The following is a 14,231-nucleotide window of genomic DNA, read 5'->3' as shown; positions in this document are numbered from 1 at the left end:
CACTGCAGGCAGTGGCTTTACCCGCTATACCACAGCCCTAGCCCCGGTACAGTATCTTTTACATGGTATATGTTTTGTTTTGTTTGTTTTTTTTTGTTTTTGTTTTTTGTTGTTGTTGTTGTTGTTGTTGTTTTTGACAGGCAGAGTGGACAGTGAGAGAGAGAGACAGAGAGAAAGGTCTTCCCTTGCCGCTGGTTCACCCTCCAATGGCCGCCGCGGCCGGCATGCCTGCGGCCAGCGCACCGCGCTGATCTGATGGCAGGATCCAGGCACTTATCCCGGTCTCCCATGGGGTGCAGGGCCCAAGGACTTGGGCCATCCGCCACTGCACTCCCTGGCCATAGCAGAGAGCTGGCCTGGAAGAGGGGCAACCGGGACAGAATCCGGCGCCCCGACCGGGACTAGAACCCAGTGTGCTGGCACCGCAAGGCGGAGGATTAGCCTAGTGAGCCATGGCGCCAGCCTACATGGTATATGTTTAATAAGTACTTGAATTAAAATGAACACTTTTTCCTATAACCTACAAAAGAAATCTGAAAATTTAATTTTAGCCAAGCTCACTTCTTTCTTTTCTAATAATGTGGCCCATTTTCCAAGTTCCTGCCTGAGGAGCTGACATGAGTGAGTAATATCCAAAATATGGGCAATGCAAAGGTAAAAAGTGAGAACAAGGGTTCGAGTGACACACTATAGGCTTCTGAAGAAGGAAGAAGGAAGAATTTGTTGTGAATAAATAGAGATCACATGTAGGCTTCAAGGGAATGTGAGAAAACATTCCAGAATTAAAAATTGTTCTTGGATAGCTTACGCCACGGTTCACTAGGCTATTCCTCTGCCTGCGGCGCTGGCACTCTGGGTTCTAGTCCCAGTTGGGGCACCGGTTCTGTCCTGGTCGCTCCTCTTCCAGTCCAGCTCTATGCTGTGGCCCAGGAAGGCAGTGGAGGATGGCCCAAGTGCTTGGGCCCTGCACCCGCATGGGAGACCAGGAGGAAGCACCTGGCTCCTGGCTTCGGATTGGTGCAGCGTGCCATCCATAGTGACCATTTGGGGGGTGCACCAACAGAAGGAAGACCTTTCTCTATGTCTCTCTCACTTCTAGCTCTGCCTGTCAAAAAAAAATTGTTCTTGGTTTTAGATAGTATCCTGGAAGGGCCAGAATATAAGTAGGGAATTGGTTCATCCACCTGTGATGGAAAAAGCCAAAATAATAGTGGCTTCAACAGCCATAAGTCTCTCTCTTTCTCAAGCTTATACAATTTAATTAATTAATGTCAGAGACAGAGATTGAAACAGACACACACACACACACACACACACACACACTCACGGGGTGGGAAGAAAGCTAATCACTGGTTTACCCTCAAATATACAAAACAGGCAGGACTGTACCAGTCTCCAGAGCTAGGAACTGCAGATCTCAAAGGTTCCCCTCATGGGCAGCAGAGATCCAACCACTTGAGCCATTCTCACTGTTTCATATGATCCACAGCAAGAGAAAGCTGGATTCAGGAGCCAGAGCCCAGCATCAAACCCAGGTACTCCAATAAGGAGCACAAGCGTCCCAGACAGCATCCCAGTTGCTAGGCTAAATGCCCATTTCTCTCTTAGGTTAAGATAGAAAAGCCTAGGCAGTCCAGAGCTGTTAGATTGGTTCCTCTTGTCTTGCTCTTCTGCCGTCTTCAGTGTACCTGCCACCTCTTGGTCAAAGAAGTTGCTAGGGCTCTGCCTGTCTCATCAGTGTTCAGCCGGTAGAAAGGAGGAATTGGAAGAGGAGGAGTGTTCTCCTTTTTAAGGAGACTTCCCAAAGGTCACTCCCATTATTTCTGCTAATACAAGTTTCACATGGTTAGAAACCTAACTCACTGTGAGGGAGAATGGGAAATATAGTCTTCTAACTGGGCTACTAAAGTAAAAGGGGAGAATGGATGCTGGCTGGCATGAGCAGTGTCTGACAGGGCCAGTATCATGCCTTCCTTTGCTTCTCTTAGTCCTTCAAAACAAAGTACAGTGTTACGAGGAGTGGGCATTTAGCCTAGCGGTTGAGACCCCTTGTCCTGCATGAGAGCACCTGGGTTCAGTGCCCTGCTTTGGTCCCTGATCCCAGCTTCCTGCCCACGCAGACTCCGGGAGACGTGATGATGACTCCCACACATGAGAACTGGTTTGTGTTCCCAGCTCCCAACATCATCCCTAGCCCTGCTCATTCCAGCCTGAGTCCTGGAAGTTGCCATCATTTAGGAAGGGAACCACTGGATAGGAGTTCTCTCTTGGTCTGTGTCTCCCTTGCTCTCTGTCTCTCTACCTCTCAAGTAAATAAAGAAAGAAATAATTTTTTGAAGAAATTATACCATTATGCACAAGAGGAATCTTTTCAGAAAAATTTTAAGTAAAGTTTAGGGAAAAAAAAGAGCAAGCCAAACGGTCACTAAAGATTCCCGAGCATAAAGGACAGCCCCTGACAGAATGACAGTGGTGACCAAGTAATCCTTTGCGCCCACCTCCACCACATCCCAGTGCCCCTCTTCATCCCCCTTAGTCCTCACGTCTCAGCTCTGAGGTGAGTGTTGTTATTGCTGTGCCAGTTGTACAGGCAGATCAGGAAACCAAAGTCCAGAAAAATTCAGTGAGTTGCACACTGTCCAAGAGGCTACAGAGAATGAAAACTAAATGAAACACACACCTGACTTGGGATCTGCTGTATAGCCGGCAGAAACCATAGGAATCATAGACTGTTTTCCAAATGGATTTGTACTTAATTTTGATTTTAAATCACCTCAATTAGCCACTACAGAAAAATCTATTACAAACTTAATTTCACTTGTCACTTGAAGTGATGATGATTTCTTTTTAATAGGAGATACTTTTCTTTAAAAAAAGATTTATTTATTTATTTGAAAGTCAGAGTTACACAGAGAGAGGAGAGGCAGAGAGAGAGACAGAGAGAGGTCTTCCATCTGATGGTTCACTCTCCAATTGGCCGCAACGGCAGGAGCTGCGCTGATCTGAAGCCAGGAGCCAGGAGCTTCCTCTGGGTCACCCACATGGGTGCAGGGGCCCAAGGACTTGAGCCATCTTCTGCTGCTTTCCCAGGCCATAGCAGAGAGCTGGATCGGAAGTAGAGCAGCTGGGTCCCGAACCAGTGCCCATACGGGATGCCAGCACTTCAGGCCAGGGCGTTAACCCACTGCGCCACAGCACTGGCCCCAATAGAGGATACTTAAAAAAACAACAACCTGGATTTTTGTTTTTCAATATTTTAGAGTCAGATGAATTGGTTTTTGAATGCTTCTGATTCAGCAAAGCCCTCTAAGCCATGTTGCAGTGCCCCAGCTATTTTTTAACACATAAGAATTTATTTTTACTAGTCACTCCAACAAAACAAAAACTGAGGTGGCTTGACTACTCAATATCAACTGACTTAAAAATTGAAAGACTGTGATAGGCATTTGGTGCAGCAATTAATTGGGCTATCTGCATCCTACATTAGAGAGCCTGGATTCAGGGCCTAGTTCCACTTCTGGTTCTTCCTGCTAATGCACACCCTGGAAGGCAGCAGGTGATTGCTCAAGTATGTGAGAGACCCAGATTAAATTTAGGCTTCTGGCTTCTGCCTAGCCTCAGCTGTTGTGGGCATTTGAGGAGTAAATCAGCAGCTGGAAGATCTCTATCTCTCTGTCTCTCTGCTTTTCAGATAAATAAATTGTTAAAAATATATTTAAAATGTTTATTTTAAAATGACAGACTAGGAGAAACAAGGACCTTTTTTATAATTTTTAAAAACTTATGGGCCGGCGCCGCGGCTCACTAGGCTAATCCTCCGCCTAGCGGTGCCGGCACACCGGGTTCTAGTCCTGGTCGGGGCGCCGGATTCTGTCCCGGTTGCCCCTCTTCCAGGCCAGCTCTCTGCTGTGGCCAGGGAGTGCAGTGGAGGATGGTCCAAGTGCTTGGGCCCTGCACCCCATGGGAGACCAGGAAAAGCACCTGGCTCCTGGCTCCTGCCATCGGATCAGCGCGGTGTGCCGGCTGCAGCGCGCCGGCCGCGGCGGCCATTGGAGGGTGAACCAACGGCAAAGGAAGACCTTTCTCTCTGTCTCTCTCTCTCACTGTCCACTCTGCCTGTCAAAAACAAAACAAAAACAAAACAAAACAAAACAAAACTTATATAAGGTGAACAGATTTCATGTATTTCATATATATAGATTTTAGAGCATAGTGATACTTCCCACCCTACCCTCCCTCCTGCCCATGTTCCCTCCCTCCTCCTGCTTTTCTTATTCTTTCTTTTAACTTTTACAATGACATACCTTCTTTTTAAAGATTTATTTATTTATTTTAAAGGCAGAGTTACAGAGAGGCAGGAGAAGAGAGAGAGAGAGAAAGAGAGAGGCCTTCCATCTGCTGGTTCACTTCCCAAATGGCTGCAGTGGCCGGAGCTGGGCCAACAGAAGCCAGGAGCTTCTTCCTGGTCTCCCACGTGGGTGCAGGGGCCCAAGCACATGGGCCATCTTCTACTGCTTTCCTAGACCATAGCAGAGAGCTGAGTCAGAAGTAGAGCAGCCAGGACTCGAACTGGTGCCCATATGGGATGCTGGCACTGCAGGCAGCAGCTTTACCTGCTACACCACAGTGCCAGCCCCACAATGACATACTTTCAGTTTATTTTATAATCACAAGTTTAACCCTCTACTAAGTAAAGAATTCAACAAATACTAAAAAGAAAAAAACATTGTTCTTCAACAAGCAGATACAGGGCTGTAAACAATAATTAATTCTCAAAATGTCAGGGCTGGTGCTATGGCACAGTAGGTTAATACTCTGCCTGTGTGGCCAGCATCCCATATGGGCACCAGTTCTAGTCCTGGCTGTTTCTCTTCTGATCTATTTCATTTCACTGAGTATAATGATTTCCAGTTGTATCCATTTTGTTGCAAAAGACAGAATTTCATTCTTTTTTATGGCTGAATATTATTCCAAAGACCTTTACTTTTTTGCTTTATATAGTTCTGAACTATTAGGAACATTTTGACTATTAGAACATTTATAATGAATATATAATAAAAAAGCTTTTAATTATAAACCTACAGGGAGAAAGGATGGTATAAAATGCAAGATACCTGTCATGATCAATGGCATTTTGTTTTTTACAGAACCTCTAGAGAAATAATGAAGAAGACGTCAAAAAACATGATGTGATGTCTCCTAGTAGAGACAGGGCACGAGGTGAGTGTAAATTGTGCAGAAATTGTTGTTAGCAAGAACACAGGTGAACTGAGAGCTTAGTTTAAACCAGTGATCATTCTTGAAGTAGTTGTGTTATAAATTGCTGCAAACGCTTTTGTAACCCTACTTTCTTTGAAAATCATTGATAAGGTGGTGACTTAACCTACTGCACCACAACACCAGTTGGTTAGGGATTACTTTACCAGTTAGTAGTCAGGGAAAAGAGCTACCTTTTAATTAGCCATATTACATCAGTTTTACTGCTAATATGATCACTTATCCCAGGTATTGAGACGAGAAGGAATTATGCTTTATTTTTATTCTTAAAAAATATTTATTTATTTATTTGAAAGGCAGAGAGAGAGAGACATGCGCACGCACACACACACGGACACACATATACACAGATATCATCCATCTGCTGGTTTACTCCCCAAATGCCTACAACAGCCAGGGCCGGGACAGTCTGAAGCCAGAAGCCTGGAACTCTATCCAGGTCTCCCATATGGATGGCAAGGGTTCAAGTACTTGAGCCATCTTCTGCTTCCTTTTCAGGTGCATTAGCGGAGAGCTGGATCAGGAGCAGAACAGCTGATACTCAAGCTTATGTTCCAATAAGGGATGCTGACGTCACAGGCGTTGGCTTAACTCACTGCACCACAACACCAGTCCCATAATTATTTTTATAATTTGGCTTTTAAAGCAAAGCACAGAAATAATAGCCTAGTGGGTCTATTTCTATTTGGCTGTACTTAACCTAACATACCTAACTAAAAATCCAATGTTAGTCTCACCTGCTTCTTGGCACTGGCTTCAGAAGTCTCAAGGATGTTTTACTTGATAAATACTATTTATTTATTTTTAAAGATTTATTTATTTCAAAGAGTTACGGAGAGACAGCAGGAGAAATAGAGATCTTCCATCTCTCCCCAAATGGCCTCAATGGCCGGAGTTGGGAGCTTCTTCTGGGTCTCCCATGTAGGGTCAGGCCCCAAGCCCCAGCACAGAAGCAGGGTGCTGGATTGGAAGTGAAGCAGCTGGGGCTGAACCCAGTGCCCATATGAGATGCCGGCATTGCAGGCGGCAGCCTTACCCTTCACGCCACAATCCCAGCGACTATTATTTATTATTCATTTACATTTTTACTTATCAGATGCTATAGACCTTCAAACTTCCAAGAGTAAATTGTATATATATTGTGTATTACTCTCTGTATAATACGTGTTCTATATAATATTTGTTAAATACAAAGAAGCATTTGGTTTTTGCCAAAGGGTAGAGCTCTGAAAAATTTCTCAGTCTACATATTTAGAAAGTGAACTTTTGTTTAAAGAAATTTTATAATTAAGGTGAAATAGCACTGATTTTTCCAGTTTTCCTTTTCCAACTCATTAATTTAAAAAGGGAGGGTCCTTGCTATTGATATGAACAAAAAAGTTATATGGATGTTTGCTTTTTGTTTTTTATTAGGGAAAGAAAGAACCACAAACATTCCCTGAAATTAAATTAAATTTAACCTAACTTGTATTGAGTTCTTAAACTTTTCACATGTCAGAGGAATGTGAATAAATGATATAAATATATTTATTTTTAAAATTCAAGTTAATTTTGAACCCTTCCCAAAAATTATGAATGTTTAAAAATATATGATCATTTTAAAAATTGAGTAAAATTGCCACTATAAGGAGATGTGCTATGCTTATCTTGAGGCTTCAAGTCCAGAACTATAGAAGGATAAAATATTATGCTAAGTGAAGTAAAGTGGACACAAGCACCATGTTATTTCACCTATATGTGGAATCTAAAAAAGTTGAACCCATAGAGAGTAGAATGGTCATTACCAGAGGCTGCTGGTGGGTGGGTGAGAAGGTGGAATGGAGAGTTGTTGGTCCAAGGGCCCAAGCTTCAGGAGGAATACGGTTTTGAGATCTATGGCACAGCAGAATGATTATAGTTATTGTGTTGTAGATTTCAAAATGGCTAGGAACAAATTTCAAGTGATCTCACCCCAAAATAGTAAGTACATGAGGTATTAGATATATTAATTAGCTTTTTCAGTCATTCCCATGGGTATACATGTATTACAACATTGTGTTGTACCCCATAAATATATGCAAATTAAGATTTTTTATAAAAAGAACCAGGAAACTTCCAAGTGCAATAGTGACAAATAATATATGGTGCCTACCATGGTGGAGCTTGTGGTGCTGTGTGTGAAATAGACATGGAGCTATTATGTATAATTCCCAGTAGGAAGATGTACTAATAATATGGCAGAAGAATGTAGTAGAGGGGCCAGTGCTGTGGCATAGTAGACTAAGCCTCCACCTGCAATGCCAGCATCCCATATGGGCACTGATTTGTGTCTCAGCTGCTCCTCTTCCAATCCAGCTCTCTGTTATGGTCTGGGAAAGCAGTAGAAAATGGCCCAACTACTAGGGCCTCTGCATGCACGTGGGAGACATGGAAGAAGCTCCTGGCTCCTGGCTTCAGATCAGCCCAGCTCCGGCCGTTGTGGTCATTTGGGGAGTGAACCAGAGAATGGAAGACCTCTTTCTCTCTTTCTCCTCTCTCTCTCTCTCTCTCTGCCTCTGTCTCTCTGTAACTCTGCCTTTGGAATAAATAATTTTTTTAAAGAATGCATAGAAGAGAGACTGACTAGTTTTGACTTGGAGAATTAGGACAGGCTTCATAGAGAAGGAGGTGTTTGATTTGAGCCTTGAAAGATGACAGCTTTTCACTAGGTAAGGAAAAATGCTTGAGGGGTGGAGGATGAGAGAGACAAACGAACAGAAGCAAGAGCTACTGAGGTGGGGCTTCTGGGATTTAAGATTGAGGTCCCACAAGGCAGAGCTGGATCAAGATATCTGAGGCAGGCTAAAACCCTGACACATCCAATGGATTTGCTTCCAATATGCAGCATTTGAGTGGAGACTGACCCCTGCATGAGGGGGGTGGACAAGGAAGGCCCAAGGGCAGACCTTAGCTTCCAGTCCAGGTGCGACAGCAGTTCAGCTCTGGCCTTACACTGACTGCACCACTCAGCAGAAAAAAGTCCTACAAGAAAAGTCAGGCCCAGCCTTCTTTGATGGCTTTTTGGTGACACCTATGGCTACTCTAGGCTGCTTTTAGGATGTCCTACTCCCACTGTAAACATATCCACACACACATTTACTTATTTGCTACCTCAGGGAATTTTTTGAGACTTTCTTTCTCTCTTTCTCTTTCTTTCTCTCTTTCTCCCTTTCTCCCTTTCTCTCTTTCTCTCTTTCTCTCTCCCTTCCTTCCTTCCTTCCTTTTTTTTTTTTTTTTTTGACAGCCAGAGTTAGTGAGAGAGACAGAGAGAAAGATCTTCTTTTTCCACTGGTTCACCCCTCAAATGACTGCTACAGCCGGTGTGCTGCGGCTGGTGCGCTGCGCTGATCCGAAGCTAGGAGCCAGGAGCTTCCTCCTGGTCTCCCATGGGGTGCAGGGCCCAAGCACTTGGGCCATCCTCCACTGCACTCCTGGGCCACAGCAGAGAGCTGGACTGGAAGAGGGGCAACCGGGACAGAATCTGGCACCCTGACTGGGACTAGAACCTGGGGTGCCAGCGCCGCAGGCAGAGGATTAGCTAGTGAGCTGTGGCATTGTTTCCAATCACATGAAGTGCGTTCCTTGAGACAAATCCTGTGTAGTTTTCTCACATTTCCAAGGAAGTTTCAGTGCCTGTGAGATACTCCTACAGGAGCCGCTCTCTCTAATCCAGCTCTCACCCAGAGCAGCCAAGTAGCTGGTTGCTGGAGAGCTCCTTCCTCCCCACATCAGGGCTAAGCTGCTGCTGCAGAGGCAAGCTGTCCATTCTGGCCCCCGCGGTGGTAACCAGCTCCTGCAAGGGGCTCATTTCTGGACTCGAAGCTTTTTACCTCAGAAGATGCTTCACATATAGTCCATCCTCGGAAGACCTTTACCTCTAGACTACCCAGGAATGTTTGCTTTTTCTTCTATCTCTATTAATCTCAGGTTAAGGCAGAGTTTCCAGCTTTGTCCTAAGCAAAAAATGCAAAACATAGTAGTAATTGCAGCTAGAGACTTAAACATATACACAAGACTGAGCTATCAGGCTCTTATGGAGGTTAAGTAATTTTCCCAAGGTCAACCAGCTGTGTCATTCATGGACCTGGGATTTAAATCCAGGTCACCCATCCTTCAGAGCTCATCTTCTCCATTCCCAACCCCATTGGCACATACGGTGATTCTCAGTGTTGCTCTCAATTAACTAAACTGCTAGCTGATAATGGAACCGTGTGTGTGTGTGTGTGTGTGTGTGTGTGTGTGTTTGTGTGTGTGTGTGTGTTTTAAATCTCTGAAGATCAAAAGGGATAGAATTATAGTGCTGATAACAGGTCGTGTGGTTGAATATTTGGGATATATATTTGGGTTGATATTTGGAATATATAACTCAGCCATTTCCACTTATGTGACCCATCTCACTGAGATTTAAGTAGTGTTCTCAGATCCCATGATTATGATATTTGTACAAGAAATTGGGACTCTGTAGAGAACCATCTTATTTTTTCTGTCTCAATAGCTTAAGGCTTAGTCAAGTCACTTAACCTCTATGGACCTCATTTTTGTTTTCTTTCTCTTTTTTAAAGATTAATGCATTTTATTTGAAAGGCAGAGTGACAGAGAGAGAAGGTGAGCAATCTTCCATCTGTTAGTTCATTCCCCAAATACCTGCAACAACCAGGACTGGGTCAGGCTGAAGTTATGAGCCAGGAGCCTCTGAGCTGGGACTTGAACCAGCATTCTGATATTGGATGCTGACATCACAAGTGGTGGCTTAACACACTGCACTACAACACCGGCCCCATGACCTCACTTTCTTTATTTATAAAGGTGTCAGGGTTTGGCTGGCTGAACTCTGAAGTCTTTCAGTTTCGTTTTCTTTCCACTCTATGCTGAATCCTCAGTTTATGTTGAAAGTCATTCTGATGGGTGCAACTTTCTTTTCTTTGGTCTTTCTTGTGATTGGTTCATTCATTTATTCAACAGCTATTATTATTCAACAGGTGCAAGACCCTGGGTTAGACCTTGGGGAAATGCAGAGTGAGCAAAAGTATACCCAAGCCAGGGTGGGCATTTGGCACAGTGGTTAAGATGCTGGTTGGGACACCTGCATCCCATATCAGAGTACCTGCATTTGAGTCATACCTCTGCTTCTGAACCAGCTTCTTGCTAGTGGGCATCCTGGTAGGTAGCAGATAATGCTTCAAATACTGGGGTCCCTGCCATGCACATGAGTGACCTTTATTGGGTTCTGGGCTCTTGGTTTCGACCCAGCCCAGCCATCACTATTGCAGGCATTTGGAGAGTGAACCAGCAGATGGAGAACATTTATCTGTCTTTGTCTCTCTGCTTTTCAAATGATGCAAACAAATATATATTAGAAAGAGGTTTTTTATTTTAAATAAAATGCCAAGCCTTCATAAGTTAGGACTGTGGGGCTAGGATGGTCAATGAACAAATCTGATAAATCAAATGATAATGAAGGGGAGATAGGGAATGTGGTGGTCAGGAAAGACCTTCCAAATAAAATGACATTTAAATTTAATTCCTGGGTGTTATGGCCATTAACAATATATTTTCACAAACCATGGTACCTAAATTAACAATATCTTAAGAAGCAGATCTGTTTTGTAAGGAACTTTATATCCAAATTTGCAGTATTTCTCTATACCATAAGTTAGAGGAAGGACCCAAGCTGAACAACATATAGGAAAGAGTTGAAGATCCAAGGACTAAGCTAGAAACCCTGCTGTTAAAGGAGTAAGATATTTTTTAGATTCATCCTGCACATGTTGCTTCATTCACAGCCTATCACAAATTTTGTTTTCATGATCAGGAGTAGACCAGGAGCATGGATCCCAAGACAAATGAATGGCAGACCCTAGAGGCCAAAGACAAGTCTTGTGGGTGTTTCAAGGAAAAAAGAGGGCATGCTTCAGGAAGTGAAATTTCTAAGATGCATCCCAAAGTAGATGAGAGGAGAAAAGATTTGACTTTACCTTAAATCCAAAACATTAGAATCTCACATACATAACAAGAGCTAAGTCATTGTAGATCATCCTATTTTATGATCCTGGGATCCCGCAAATGCCCTTTAGGGCCTTGATAGAACACTAAATCCCTTTATTCTACTCTTCTAATATGGATTTTCTTTAGTCAATTCTTTCTCAGTCTCTACATCCATAACTGTTGTTTACCAGGTTTTTAGATGTAGGAACCCCTAATTAATTCATAACTGACAATTAATTGGGAAGATCATGTGCTAAATGGTTGTCAGTGACAGTGTTTGGGCAGGTTGATTGTCTTTGTGAGCAAACTTCTACTCTATGTAAGAACATACAGTGACACCAGGGGGTACTATGAGGTAGAAAAAAGAGCCTCTTTTCTCAAGAAGATTATAATCATTTAGAAAGTGAGATGATTTACATAAAATAGATAACAGTAGAAAAATCATGGATTTGATTCCAACTGAATTCTGTAGCTAGTCTGACAAAGGAAAGATATTGAAGGGGAAGTTTCCAGAGAAGGAGTAGACCTGAGTTAGGCTTTGGGGAATGAGTAATTATCTGACAGTTAGGGTAGGGTGAGGAGGACAGCCCAGGCAACTGAGAAACAATGAGGTAAAATAAGAATGGTGGTTGTGAGTGAGACTGAAGACGCTGAAGATTCCCACATGCCGGAAACAAGGTTGGAGGGGAAGGTCAGGGACATCGTGTGGATCTTGAGGTTTGTATTTTTTCCAATTATTTGATTATTTTATTGAGTTTTTTTTTAAAGATTTACTTATTTGAAAGACAGAGTTACACAGAGGCAGAGAGAGAGAGAGAGAGAGAGAGAGAGAGGTCTTCCATCCGCTGGTTCATTCTCCAAATGACTGCAACAAGAGCAGGGCTGACTTGAAGCCAGGAGCCAGGAGCTTCTTCCTGGTCTCCCATGCAGGTGCAGGGACCCAAGGACTTGGGCCATCTTCTACTGCTTTCCCAGGCCATAGCAGAGAGCTGGGTCGGAAGTGGAGCAGCAAGGACTAGAACCAACACCCATAAGGGATGCCAGCACTGCAGATAGCAACTTTACCCACTACGCCACAGTGCCGGCCCCTGTATTTTATTTTCACAATGAAGGAAAGACCTATTAATGTTTTTGAGGAGGACTAAGAGGTGATCAAAGTGATGTCAAAAGGAAACTAGTCAACTAGCAGTTAAGAGAGCTGATAAACTAATTAGCATGCCTCTACAGATATTTAGGCACAAGTCAGGGTTGAACCTAAGAAGCAACATTGAAAAGGGAAGGAGAAAATTAGAGACACCTTCCAAAGGAAGACTCCCAAAGATTTCCCACCTCTTGGTGGTAGGATGGGAGGAAAGTGCCAAGGTCAGGGGTGCTGTTGGTGCCAGGCTGGTGAAGTGTTAGGGGAGCTGCATAGGCTGATTGACCAATGTGATTTAGACAGCCTGAGTTTGAGGAAACCGTGGAGCTACCAAGAAAGAAATATTAGTACAACTATTTATTTAGCAGAGAAAAGATCAGAAGAAAGGCCAGTTTTGTTTCTTTTCCTAAAAATAAAGATGTGCATACTTAAAAAATAGCTGAAACTGGGGCCGGCACTGTGGCGCAGCCGGTTAATGCCCTGGCCTGAAGTACTGGCATCCCATATGGGTGTTGGTTCGAGTCCCAGATGCTCCACTTCCGACCCAGGTCTCTGCTATGGCCTGGGAAAGCAGTGGAAGATGGCCCAAGGCCTAAGTCCTTGGGCCCTTGAACCCGCATGGGAGACCCAGAGGAAGCTCCTGGCTCCTGGCTTCGGATCAGCGCAGCTCCAGCCATTGTGGCCAACTGGGGAGTGAACCAGCGGATGGAAGACCTCTCTCTCTCTCTCTCTCTCTCTGTGTGTGTGTGTAACTCTGACTTTCAAGTAAATAAATAAATCTTTAAAAAAAATAGCTGAAGCTGCATAGAAAAAAACCTAAGGATTAGGAAATGATGAACTGCACTGTGTGTGTGTGTGTGTGTGTGTGTATTTAAGGTTGAACAAAAGAATAGTTGTGGAAGACTCTGGGCACTAGCTGAATGGGGAAAGACAGCCACTGGTTACTTTATCACCATGTTTCTGTGTTGCCTAGTAATATTTGGAAATAGCCTAATAAAGTTTAGCCTCAGCATTTACTACAGATGAGGAAATGGAAGCCCAGAGACAGTGCCTGACTTTCCTATGAGACCTGAAGTCTGGTTCGGGTCTCAATCTAGTATTCTTCCCACTTGCTGGCCTTGGAGGCCAGCACTCTCATCCCAAATCTTTGGAGGACATTTTTACTTAGTATTGTAGCATGAATCCTGTTGAAAGTGTTCTTAGATTATAAAAAAGCAAAATGGAAGGCCCTCTGAAAAGCATCAAGCACACAGAGTTGAAGGCAGGAAATGTTGTGGAGCCACAAGTGTGACCAGTGTGTGTTCTGTTAGATTGACTTGCCTGCCAGTAAAGGAACCGTGTCCTTGTGACAGCAGAACAAGATGAAATGAGCCCTGTCTACGTGGGGAATGATTTCCTTACAGCCTTGCTGAAGCAACGCTAGGAGAGATTTCAAGTGAGGTTGTTCATTATCTTTCCAAATAACTTTTAAAAGTTTTGTAGAGCAAGATTGCTACCCAACTGTCTGGGACAGGAGAAGTATATCGTTAAGTTTGGAGGAAGAAAGATGAAACACTTTGTTTTTTAAGATTTATTTTATTTATTTGAAAGTCAGAGTTACAAGAGAGAAGAAGAGACAGAGAGAGAGGTCTTCCATCCAACGGTTCATCCCTCAAATGGTTGCAATGGCTATGCCTGGGCCAGACCAAAGCTAAGAGCCAGGAGCTTCCTCCAGGTATCCCACGTGGGTGTAGGGGCCCAAGCACTTGGGCCATCTTCTGCTGCTTTCTCAGGTGCATTAGCAGGGAGCTGGATCGGAAGTGGAGCAGCTGGG

The 14,231-nt window shown here is 43.7% G+C and overlaps 1 protein-coding gene across 12 annotated transcripts in view; it reads left to right on the top strand.

Annotated features, from left to right (window-relative positions):
- ARHGEF33 (Rho guanine nucleotide exchange factor 33) overlaps nt 1–14,231 on the top strand; it is a 101,467-nt gene that overhangs the window by 5,255 nt on the left and 81,981 nt on the right. For all 12 annotated transcript variants that reach the window (XM_089326521.1, XM_089326520.1, XM_089326514.1 and 9 more), the window contains exon 2: nt 5,148–5,220. The gene's annotated coding sequence lies outside the window, so the exon portion shown is untranslated. The remainder of the gene's footprint in view (nt 1–5,147; nt 5,221–14,231) is intronic.

Source organism: Oryctolagus cuniculus, chromosome 2, assembly GCF_051225735.1.
Source record: "Oryctolagus cuniculus isolate XC-2025 breed Fujian yellow rabbit chromosome 2, ASM5122573v1, whole genome shotgun sequence".
In the NCBI taxonomy this organism is placed as follows: Eukaryota; Metazoa; Chordata; class Mammalia; order Lagomorpha; family Leporidae; genus Oryctolagus; species Oryctolagus cuniculus.
This window is presented reverse-complemented; position numbering and strand designations above follow the sequence as displayed.